Raw genomic sequence first — 12,386 nt, 5'->3', positions numbered from 1 at the left:
ATTGCCACATAAGATTCATTTTTACTAAGAACCATGGGTCAGACTTATTCTGAAAATTGTAATTTTTTTTCCCTGTTGGCAGGAAAGTTTTTACTTTTGTCTCCGTTTAAAAATCTTTCTGTTGATCAGTGATGATTTCTTATAAACAACCCTAGAGAGGTATCATTTTTAAGTCAATTGCATCTTAATTAGTAATCAAATCGGAAAGGGCTTCTTAGAAAGGTACTTGTTTGCAAATAACAGCGATCCAGTGCTTCGTGTTTCCTACGATCCCCAGTGAAGTAACTTAAATCTCAGTAAAATGAGTTAGGCTGACATGTTGATTTATTTTTATTATTAATTTTTACCTATTTGTTTATTCTTCTGAGGCAGATTTTTCACTATGCCAACTTTCCCAGTCTTGAATTTCCCATGTAGCCCAGGATTCTCCTGCCTTTGCTTGCCCAGGGCTGGGATTAAAGGCATACACAATCATGCTTGACCAGATTTTTATTTTTATGAAATTTTATGAGTTAATTTTAAAAAATTTGGTTATATTTTTATTTGCATTTCAAATATTTTCCCCATTTGCAGTCTCACCTCCCCAAACCCAACATCCAATTCCCCCTACCCTTTGACTCTAAGAGGGTACTTCTCTAACCACCCACTCACTCTGGCCTCACCCCTCTAGCATTCTCCTTTGCTAGGGCAACAAACTTCAACAGGTCCAAGTGCCTCTCCTGCCTTTGGTGGCCAGGTAAGGCAATCCTCTGCTACATATGTAACAGGAGCCATGGAGCCATCCATGTATACTTTTTGGTTGGTGGTTTAGTCCATGGGAACCCTGTGGAGTCTCACTTGTTGATTTTGTTCTTCCTATGGTGTTGTAATCCCCTTCAGCTCCTTCAGTCCTTCCCCTAAATCTTCCACTGGGGTCCCTGGGTTCAGTCTAATGGTTGGCTGTGAGTATCTACATCTGTCTTAGTCAGGTGCTGGCAAATCCTCTCAGAGGACAGCCATACCAGCTTCTGTCTGCAAGCAGTTGGCATCAGCAATAGTGTTGGTGATTGGTGTCTGCAGATGTGATGGGTCCCAAGGTAGGGCAATATCTGGATGGCCTTTCCCTCAGTCTCTGCTCCATCTTTTTGCCCCCAAGTTTCTTTTAGACAGGAACAATTCAGGGTTAAAATTTTGAGATGGATGAGTGGTCACATCCCTCAACTGGTGGCCATGCATATCTTCTGGAGGTGGTCTCCTCAGGTTCACTCTCCACTCTGATGGGTATTGCGGATAATGTCATCCCAACTGGGTCTTAGGAGCCTTTCCATCTCTGGCATCTGGGACATTCTGGTGGTTCTTACCACCTGTCCGTTCCATACTGGGGATATTCTGAGTTTGGAGGCTAATATCCACTTATCAGAGAGTGTATACTTTGTATGTCCTTTGGGGTCTGGGTTACCTCACTCAGGATGATATTTTCTAGTTCCATCCATTTGCCTGCAAAATGTGTGAAGTCATCATTTTTAAGAGCTGTGTAGTATTCCATTGTGTAAATGTACCACATTTTCTGTATCCATTCTTCCATTGAGAGACATCAGGGTTCTTTCTATCTTCTGGCTATTGTAAATAAGGCTGCTATGAACATAGTAGAGCACATGTCCTTGTTGTATGATGGAACATCTTTTGGGTATATGCCCAATAGTAGTAGTAGTAGAGCTACATCTTAAGGAATTTTATTTCTTCTTTTAAATATGCTACCTTTAACATATGTTTATTATGACATTTATAATTAATATAATTATTTATAAGAAATGTGTATATAATTGTACTTGGCTCACTTTGGTTTCAGATTTATGTACATTCCAAAGGTTGCCTGCTTCTTTGTCTTCCTCTCTGAGTTCTTAACCCCATCCATCCTCTGGGAGTGTGATTCCCACCCCCACCCTTCACAAAAAGATCCCATTATCCCCCTTCCCTGGGGCAACCAGTCTCTACAGGATTAGGCACATCCTCTCCCACTGAGGCCAGACTAGGCAGTTCTCTGCTACATATTGGCTGTGAGTCAACAAACCAACTCTTGTATGCTCTTGGATTGGCAAGCCTAGTCTCTGGGAGCTCCCAGGATCAGGGTTAATGTATATCCTTGGTCTTCCTATGGGACTGCCATCCCCACTCAGTTCTTTCAGTCTTCCCCCTAACTCTTCCATAGGGATCCCTGACCTCAGTCCAATGCGTGGCTCTATCTGCATCTGTCTCAGTCAGCTGTTGATAGAGCCTCTCAGTGGACAGCCTTGCTAGAATCCTGTCTGCAAGTACAACATGACATCACCAATAGTGTTATGGTTTGGTGGCCAACCATGATGGATCCCAAGTTGTCCAAACACTGGATGGCCTTTTCATTATACTGCTCTTTTTTTTTTTTTTTTGTCCCTGCATTTCTTTTAGGCAAGAACAATTCTCAGTCAAAATTCCTGAGAGCAGTATAATGACACCATCCCTACACTGGGACTCTCTCTGTTTGGCTCATTCTAATTAAAATAATTTTGTACTTTGTGGTTAGTATCCACCTATCAGTTAATACATACCTTTTGAGTATGTCCACTTGGGTCTGGGTTACCTTACGCAAGGTGATACTTTCTAATTCCATCATATGCCTGCAAAATTCATGATGTCCTCATTTTTAATAGCTGAAATTCAAATTTTTCTCTTCCACCTGAGGCTAGCAGGCTGCCTGTGTTCACTGATAATTATGCACATGCCCTAACACAACATCAGTGTACTCATAAAGCCCTGAGACATTTTGTCATCCTTTAGTAATCCCTCACACACATGTTAAGCATGAACTGTGGAACTGGCAGTGCTGTCCTGCAGACCATAGTCTATACATGTTTCCTTTCCTCTACCATGTTGGCAATTTTGTTTGAGTTTCTCTCTAGAATAAGTAAACCATCTCTAGTGTATGTAAATTAATCCCTACCATATGCAAATTGTTCTAACTTTACATAAGACAGACAATCCTTTCTTTCCATTTCTTCTCTTCTCCAGCCTGAGTGCTGTATGTCTGGTCTCAGCCAGCTCTCTGGGTTAGGTGCTCTGTATGCTAGGTCTCATATCTTTCTTTCTTGATTCACATTTTCCATAGTGCATTCTTGAGTTGAAGAAAATTTATGAACATTGCTAAGTGGTGGTTTTTGGTTTTTGCTTTTGACTTGGATTTTAATTTTCAGCAAGTTTATTTGGTTGTCATTTGTTATTTTTCAGTTTTTTTCTTCCATATTTTAAAATTTCTCCACCAAATGCGTGTTTGCTAAGTTCTATTTAGATTCAGAATTTATTCTCTTACTGTATCTACCTGCTTATATGAGCTCTGTTTGTGATTATTTGTAATTAGTGGTCACTCTATACAACAGAGCAACTCTGACATCCTATCTCATGTTATTTTTTATTCACTTTGATTTCTAATAATAAGGAATTACGACCTCATAGAAGTACCATAGTTGTTTGTTCTTTCTCTCTGAGTCTCTCTCTCTGTCTCTCTGTCTCTCTTTCAGTGTGTGTGCATGTATGTATGTGTATGAGTGTGTGCTTGTATTTGTCCACATGTGTGTGCATGCACACATGTGTGTGCATGAGTGTGTTTGTGTGCATGCACTTTTGTGTGTGTGTTATTTGTGGCACATATGATGTATGTCAGTGTTACCGCCCAGCAGTAACGTTAAAGAAAGGGTTATTCTGGGAAATGGAGTTATAAGGAAAAGCAACGGTAAAAGAAAGTTTGGGAGAATATAGGGTGGCCAAAGTAATACCTGTCCACGTGGAAAGTTTAAAAAAATTAGACGGGAGGCGTGACTGCTCAGCCATCTTGAATTTAATGCCCTGTTTGTTACAAGCCAACAGATAGAATAGGTGAGGTAAGCCCCTCCCACAAGTTCGTCAGCATGCCGGCCCAATCAGCAACTTCTTTTGATCTCTGTAGAGGTGGGACTTCCGATGTAACTGGAACCAGGAACGAGGCGTGGCAAATAGCAGAAGGTGGGCAGAGAGGTGTGGTTATGAGAGGCAGGCCTCAAGCCCGGAGGGTTAAATGTCAGGACTGTGCAAGTAGGCATTTCAGTATACCTGGAGGCCAGACATTCTTCTTTCATCACTTTCTACATTGTTGCTTAGAATCAGGGTCTTTTACAGAATTGGAAGCTTGAGCTTTCAATCTGACTAGTGAGCAGGCTCTAGGGATTTACCTGACTCTACCTTGCTATGTTAGGGTACAAGCACACAGCCATTGTCTGTCTTTTTATGGGAATGCTGAGGATTCTAATGCAGGCCCTTATGCTTGTAGAACAAGCACTTCCAATTCACAGAGCCACCTCCTCAGAGTCAAAATAATGGATTTATCATGGCATCTTCATGCATGTATAGCATTATACATTGTTCTACAGTCCCCTCAGCTCAGGCTTTGGCCTATCAGACTCCACAGTTATCATCTGATGTTGAGGTCAGCTCTAGACAACAGGACAGTGAACCAAATCCTACCTCCATAAGCTGCCTGAACTGAGCTCTTCCTACCTAACTACTCAGTTTGTCACCATTGTGACCTTCCATTTAGACATTTCCTGATTAAGCCTCATCCAGGCTGTTCACCTGCATGCAGACTCTGGGATATGCTGTAACTTCCCATACTCAGCCCCCCACAGTAGTTCAGTGTTAGACAATCAGTTCTCTTCTGAGAGGGCAGCCTGCCACAGCCCTCTGAGTCACAGGGAGTGACAAAGTATAGCTCTTCTGCTTTGTCAGCTCAACTCCCTTCAGGAACAGCATCTTCCTGTGAAGATTGGAGGCTAGAAAGATCCCTGGGCTTTTCCTGTCAGCAGGACAACAGGTCTCTCCACCACAGACCCTTACCTTATCTTTTGGATGGGATTTATCACACTTCAAACATATTTTTTTCAATTTATGGTTTAAAAGCAGTTCATTCAGATTTTTAGATATATGTTGAATTAACATATTTATGTTACTTATTAAAACATAATTTAAATTATGTTTTATAAATTAATTTAGTTTTATGGGACCCATGAACCCATTATCAGAGTTTATTAATGTACAATTATTTTTTTCATGTGTCATCTATTTAAATTGTTCACTTTTCTGCATTTAATAAATATTGAATATTTCTTTATTCTACTGTTTCCTTCCTCAAAGTATTCATGATCACTTCATTTTGTTATTCCTTCTTTCCTATTATTTTTTCTTCTCCCTAACCACTCCTCTCTCCCAATCAATGAACATATATTGAGTGTCTGTTTTTAATTATCATGATTTTAGATCCAGTAAGTGAAATGTTCACTAAGCTTCTAAACTCAGATGCCAGGGGAGAAGTCAGTGCACAGAGCCATGGTATGAACTGTGGATAGGGCATGACCTGGTGGGCATTTGATTTTAGGAGAGTATTATTTAGGGAATTTGTGTTGAAAGAGGATCAAGTCCCAGGCTGAGTCATGGACACAAGATATTCTGATATAACCAGTATAGAGAGAGATAGAAAATTTAATAAGGCAGACTGATAGTGTTGCCCAAACCTTGGAAATACGTTACTTGACTAAAGAAAGAATCCCAGAACTCATTAAAGAGCACATATTAAGGAAAAGGATTGTTTCATGCCAATATTAGATTAAGTGAAGTGAATTTGGTAATTGTTCATTTGATACAGCAGATTAGGTAATTAATGATCTAGTCCACCCTTCACACTAGAAGAGATGCCCTAAAGAGCATGGAAATGGCAGTGTAGGCAACTCAATTGAAGTTTTCGGTAAGAAGGATAGCTTGTGATGAGTTTGACCAAAGGGTCCTGTTAAAAGAGAGACTTTACAATAAGCAATGAATAGACAGTCAGCCTTTTACCCTAAACAAGGTTATTTTAGGTTAGTTGACTACGGAATAAGCATTACAGAAAGACAACAGACCCAGGAACTTCACTAGTAGATTTTACAATGCTTCATAGATTACTCTTTATTGGTTAATTAGTTATAGATTTGTGACTCAAAATCAAAGGCCTTTATTGTTAATGTTTCTCTACTTTCATCAGGAAGATAACAGTTTTAGTTAGGAAGTAACAAATTCGCAAATGCTCTTGTTTGACTGCTATTACCAGAACTGAGATCAGGAGATAGACACTCTGTGGCCAAGTTTGGTATGTTCAAGTTTGTATGCAAGTCCAAAGAAAGATACATTTCGTGTACACAGTGAGAAGTAGATGACATAGGTAACAAATTGGTACTTCTTAGCAAAGATATTTAACTGTTCAATACCTCCTAGATTGCATAAACAGAAAAAGTAAACCAAATCATTTGAGATTAAACTAATTGTCTTGTCTTAAGTAGTAACTTTCCTTCTGTTTAGATCAGCTATGCTCCTTTTGACCAAAGTCTTGGGAACAGAGTCCAGCTCCAGTCTCCTTACCAGTTTCCTGTTCACACCTCAGCTCTGTATCAGGGAATTATTCAACTGCTGCTATACTTCACTTGGGTCTGGGTTGGCCTGGTGGTCCCAGATGATATGAAGGGAGAACTCTTCCTTAGGGACATCACAAAGGAGATGACAAACCATGGACTTTGTGTTGCATTTGCAGAAAAGGGTCCAGTATTTCCTTCTGGAAACAGAATAAACTGGGAATTTTTTATGGAGAAACTCAGATCGACACATGTTATCATTGCATTTGGTGACACAAATGATTTTCTGATGCTTGTCCCTCTCATCATTTGCTATACTCCTTTTGGTAATGTCTGGATCACAACTTCTGATTGGTATATCAGCACATTACTCTTTGAACAAGATCTGGTTTATACTTACTTTGGTGGAGGATTATCATTTTCACTTCACATTGATGAAATTCTGGGATTCAAGGATTTTCTCAGAAATGTTCAACCTAGAAAATACCCTCATGATATCTTTATCCAGGAAGTGTGGTCGAGCTTATTTGAATGTCCATATTTTGATCAGGATATAGTCAGGGAACTAAGTCAATGTGAGCCAAATGGCAGCCTGAGCACACGACCTCTGCATCTTTGGGATATGAATACCTCACCCTCGAGCTACAAAGTCCATGCTGCTGTGTATGCCACTGCCCAGGCACTCCATGAGGAGCTGTCACTCAGAGTAGAAGGAGACTCACTCCATAAAAGTGTACTCCAGGCTCATGTCCCATGGAAGGTAGTAATAGCTGTTCTTATCTTTTCCGAGGGTGTTTGGCTTTGGCTTGTAAGTTCTGCATTTTGATTCATGATCTGTCATAGTTAGTTTTAGAAAAATATTTCTTATGCTAATACAGTTCTTTATGCTACTACCTCCTTCCTCAAAGTGTTCATGTTTCTTTCAGTAGCATAAAGAAATAAAATTAGGGAAAGAAAACACATTGTAGTGTTTAAAGTTAGGGTAACATTTCTATCAGAAAACAATATATGCATGATGCTGAAAAAATGGTTTTCCTAGTTTATGCACATTTAAACAATATGTATGTTATTTAATCATCACATCAATTTTGTTACTGCTTTTAATATTTTGTGAAGTAATTACAATAAATATCACAGGTGACTTGTACAAGTATAAATATGGCATATTTTAAGTGATTTTAGGTACATCTGATGCCAATGGCATGTTTTGTTTTGATAAACAGATCCTAGAAGGACACATAGCTTCTATGAGGCTAGACAACATCATCCATGACTGTTCTCCTGCCATGGCAGGCTGAGGCAGAAGGATCTTGTGTTTAAAGCTAATCTGGGCTATACAGGCTTGATCAGTTGCAAGTCTCTCTGATGAAAAGTGGAGTAGGCAATGTTCTATGACTATAGCAGAATATCCTTAGGAATCTGTTCTTTGACTTGATGTTGATGATGTTGTCTATTGGTTTTGGTTCTACCTTAGGTCTATAAGGCATTCAGCTTCAGTTTCATGGACATCCATGCAGTGTCTTTCATGGGTTGCTTCTGAGGGCTTGAGCCTCAAGTTACACCAGTCATTGCTTGGTCACTCCCACAAATTCTGAGCCACCATTGCTGCAGCATATCTTGTAGTCAGGACAGATTGTAGGTACAATGTTTTGTGAATGGGTTGGTGTCCCATGTGCACCACTGAGAGTTTTGTCTGGTCACAGAAGATGGCCAATTCAAGTTCCAGCTCATCTATTACTAAGTCATCACTAAGGACACACTCACAGGTTTCAGGAAGCTCTATTCCACTGGATTTTGACATCTCCTCTAAATGCTCTGCTATTTCATCACTTTCTGTGTCTCTCTGTCCATACTCTCTCCCTTCCTCTCCATACTTTTTCCTTCTTGTTTCTATTTCCACCTACTCTCTATTCTACCCACAAGATCTGTTCTCTTTTCCATTCCCAGGGAGATCCATGTATCTAGTCCATTCCCTACCCCCAGAACTGTTACTTAGTCTCTCTAGAGTAGTATTCCATTATGTAACTGTAACATATTTTCATTATCCATTCTTCAGTGAGAAACATCTAGTTTGTTTCCAGTTTCTGGATATTTTTAATAAAGCCACTATGAACTAATTCAATACGTGTCCTTGTGATAAGATGGAGTATCCTTTGGGTATATGTTCAAGAGTGGCATAGGTGGGTCTTGAGGTAGATTGATCCCTAATTTTCTGAGGACCCATTATATTGATTTCTATGGTGTCTATACAAGTTTGCACTCCCTCCATCAATGCAAGAGTGTTCCCCTTGCTTTACATCCTCATCTTCATTAGCTGTTATTGGAATGTTGATCTTAGCCATTCTGACATGTGTAAAATAGAAGTTCAATGTAGTTTTGATTTTCATTTCTCTAATAGATAAGGATATTGAATATTATTTTTAAATATTTCTCACCCCTTTGAAATTCCTCTACTGGTAATTTGTTTTTTTTTTTAAACTTTCCTTTTGTTTGTTTATTTTCCATTTTATTAAACAGATTTTTCACCATACAATATAATCTGAATACAGTTTTCTCTCCTTCTGTTCATCTCAGTAACTCCCCACCCCACCTCCTCTCCCATCCTGATCCCTTTCAGTCTTTCATTAGAAAATGACAGGCTACTAAGAGATAACAACAAACAGAAATCAATATAATATAATATAATATAATATAATATAATATAATATAACATATTATATTATATATAATAATATATTAAATATAATAGGATAAAAAGAAAAGCATCCTATTAAAGTTAGAAAAAACAAGCCAACAGAAAAGTAAGATCCCCAGGAGAAGGACAAAGGATCAGAAAGGCACTCATTAACACATTCAGGCATCCCACAAAAATACCAAACTAAAAGCTAAGGTACACATGCTGAGGGCCAGGTGCAGCCCTGCATGGGCCCTAGACTTGCTGCTTCATTCTCTGTGAGTTCATACGCGCTTTGCTCAGTTGTTTAAGTTGTTTATACTCCTGGTGTCCTCCTGTCCCCCGTCTTCAACACTGATTCTGCTTCATCTTCCTGAGGTTTCTGGGGGAGGGGGCATTTCTGGTTTTCTGAGGGAAGGCATTTGATAATGATGTCTCATTTAGATCTGTGTGTTCTAACACACCCCATTTTCTTTTTTTTTCTTTCATTCTTTCTTTTATTTTTTTATTTATTTTCTTTATCTACATGTCATATGATATCTCCTTTCCCAGTTCCCCCCCCAAAAAAATAAAAACAAAAGCAAAAACAAAACAAAAATCTCTGTTACCTCCCCCCCCTCCTGTTCACCAACCTACCCTCTCCTACTTCCTGGCCCTGACATTCCCCTACACTGAGTCATAGAACCTTCAAAGGGCCAAGGGCCTCTCCTCCCATTGATGACCTACTTGGCCATCCTCTGCTACATATGCTGTTGGAGCCATGAGTCTCACCACGGGTACTCTTTGATTGGTGGCTTAGTCCCTGAGAGCTCTGAGGGTACTAGTTAGTTCATATTGTTGTTCATCCTATGGGGCAGCAAACCCTTTAGCTCCTGGGTCCTTTCTCTAGCTCCTTCATTGGGGACCATGTATTCAGTCTAATGGATGGCTGTGATCCTCTACTTTTGTATTGGTGAGCTACTGTCAGAGCCTCTCAAGAGACAGCTATATCAGGCTCCTGTCAGCCAGCACTGGCTGGCATCCACAATAGTGTCTGGATTTGATGATTGAATATGGGAAGGATTCCCAGGTGGAGCAGTCTCTGGATTATCCTTCCTTCAGTCTCTGCTCCATAGTTTGTCTCTACAACTCCTTCCATGAGTATTGTGTTCCCCCTTTTAAGAAGGAACAAAGTATCCACACTTTGGTCTTCCTTCTTCTTGAGTTTCTTGTGGTTTGTGGATTGTACTTTGTGTATTTCGATCTTCTGGGCTAATTTCCACTTATCATAGAGTGCATACCATGTGTGTTCTTTTGTGATTGGGTTACCTCATTCAGGATGATATTCTCCAGATCCAACCATTTCCCTAAGAATTTCATAAATTCATTGCTTTAGTAGCTGAATAGTAGACCATTGTGTAGATATACCACATTTTCTGTATCCATTCCTCTGCTGAGGGACATCTGGATTATTTCTGGATATTATGAATAAGGCTGCTATGAACATAGTGGAGCATGTGTCCTTATTACATGTTGGAGCATCTTCTGGGTATATGCCCAGGAGTGCTATAGCTGGGTCCTCTAGTAGGACCAGTTTCCAGAAGAACAGCCAAACTGATTTCCAGCATGGTTGTACCATCTTGCAATCTCACCAGCAATGAAGGAATGTTCCTCTTTCTCCACAACCTCTCTAGCATCTGCTGTCACCCAAGTTTTTTTATCCTAGCCAATCTGAGTGGTGTGAGGTGGAATCTAAGGGTTGTTTTGATTTGCATTTTCCTGATGACTAAGGATGTTGAACATTTCTTTAGGTGCTTCTCAGCCATTCAGTATCCGTCAGTTGAAAATTCTTTTTTTAGCTCTGTACCCCATTTTTTAATAGGGTTATTTGTTTCTCTGGAGTCTAACTTCTTGAGTTCTTTGTATATATTGGATATTAGCCCTCTTTCAGATATAGGATTGGTAAAGATATTTTCCCAATTTGTTGGTTGCCATTTTGTCCTGTTGACAGTGTCTTTTGCCTTACAGAAGCTTTGTAATTTTATGAGGTCCCATTTGTCAATCCCTGGTCTTAGAGCATAAGCTATTGGTGTTCTGTTCAGGAAATTTTCCCCTGTGCCCATCTCCCATGCTCATGGATTGGCAGGATTAATATAGTAAGAATGGCCATCTTTCCAAAAGCAATCTACAGATTCAATGCAATTCCCATCAAAATTCCAATTCAATTCTTCACAGACTTAGAAAGAGCAATTTGTAAATTCGTCTGGAATAACAAAAAACCCAGGATAGTGAAAACTATTTTCAATAATAAAAGAACCTCTGGTGGGTATATAGCAGAGGATGGCCAAGTTGGTCATCAATGAGAAGTGAGGACCTTGGCCCTGTGAAGGTTCTATGCCCTAGTGTGGGGAATGCCAGGGCCAGTAAGCAGGAGGGGATGGGATTGTAAGCGGGGGGGGGGGGGGGGGGGGGGGGGGGGGGGGACGACAGGGGATTGTTTTAGTTTTTGTTTTTTCTTCTTTTCTTTTCTTTTCTTTTTACCCCCTAGAGGAAGCTGGGAGAGGAAATATTGTAAATAAAGGAAATATCTAAAAAAAAAGAAAGAAAGAAAGAAAGAAAAAGAAAGAACCTGTGGTAGAATCACCATCCTGGACCCCAAGCTGTACTACAGAGAAGTTGTGATTAAAGCTGCATAGCATTGGTACAGGGACAGGCAGGTAGATCAATGGAATAGAACTGAAGACCCAGAAATGAACCCACACATCTATGGTTACTTGATCTTTGACAAAGGAACTAAAACAATCCAGTGGAAAAAAGACAGCATTTTCAACAAATGGTCCTGGCTCAACTGGCGGTTAGCATGTAGAAGAATGCAAATTGATCCTTTCCTATCTCCTTGTACAAAGTTCAAGTCCAAGTGGATCAAGGACCTCCACATAAAACCAGATACACTGAAACTAATAGAAAAGAAAGTAGGGAAGAGCCTCACGTACATAGGTATAGGGGAAAATTTCCTATTGAGAATTCTTTAACTCCACACTTAATTTTAACAATTAAGTTGGTGGTTTGTTGATAACTAATGTCTTCAATTCTTTATATATTTTGGATAATAGCTCTCTGTCAGATATAGATTTGTGAAAAATCCTTTCCCATTCTGATGATTGCTCTTTTGTCCTATTTAAGTTGTCCTTTGCCTTGCAGAAGCTGGGTTTGCAAGTGAAAGATACACACTCAACTTTTACATCTTTTTTTTTTATATATATTTTCTTTATTTACATGTAAATTTCTCCATTCCCAGTTTCCCCTCCAAA

At 39.6% G+C, this 12,386-nt stretch overlaps 1 pseudogene; it reads left to right on the top strand.

Annotated features, from left to right (window-relative positions):
- LOC116098328 overlaps positions 1–12,386 on the top strand; it is a 66,784-nt pseudogene that overhangs the window by 23,795 nt on the left and 30,603 nt on the right.

Source organism: Mastomys coucha, unplaced genomic scaffold (assembly GCF_008632895.1).
Source record: "Mastomys coucha isolate ucsf_1 unplaced genomic scaffold, UCSF_Mcou_1 pScaffold20, whole genome shotgun sequence".
NCBI classification, from domain to species: domain Eukaryota; kingdom Metazoa; phylum Chordata; class Mammalia; order Rodentia; family Muridae; genus Mastomys; species Mastomys coucha.
The sequence above is the reverse complement of the archived record's forward strand: the minus strand, read 5'-3'. Positions and strand labels throughout refer to the sequence as shown.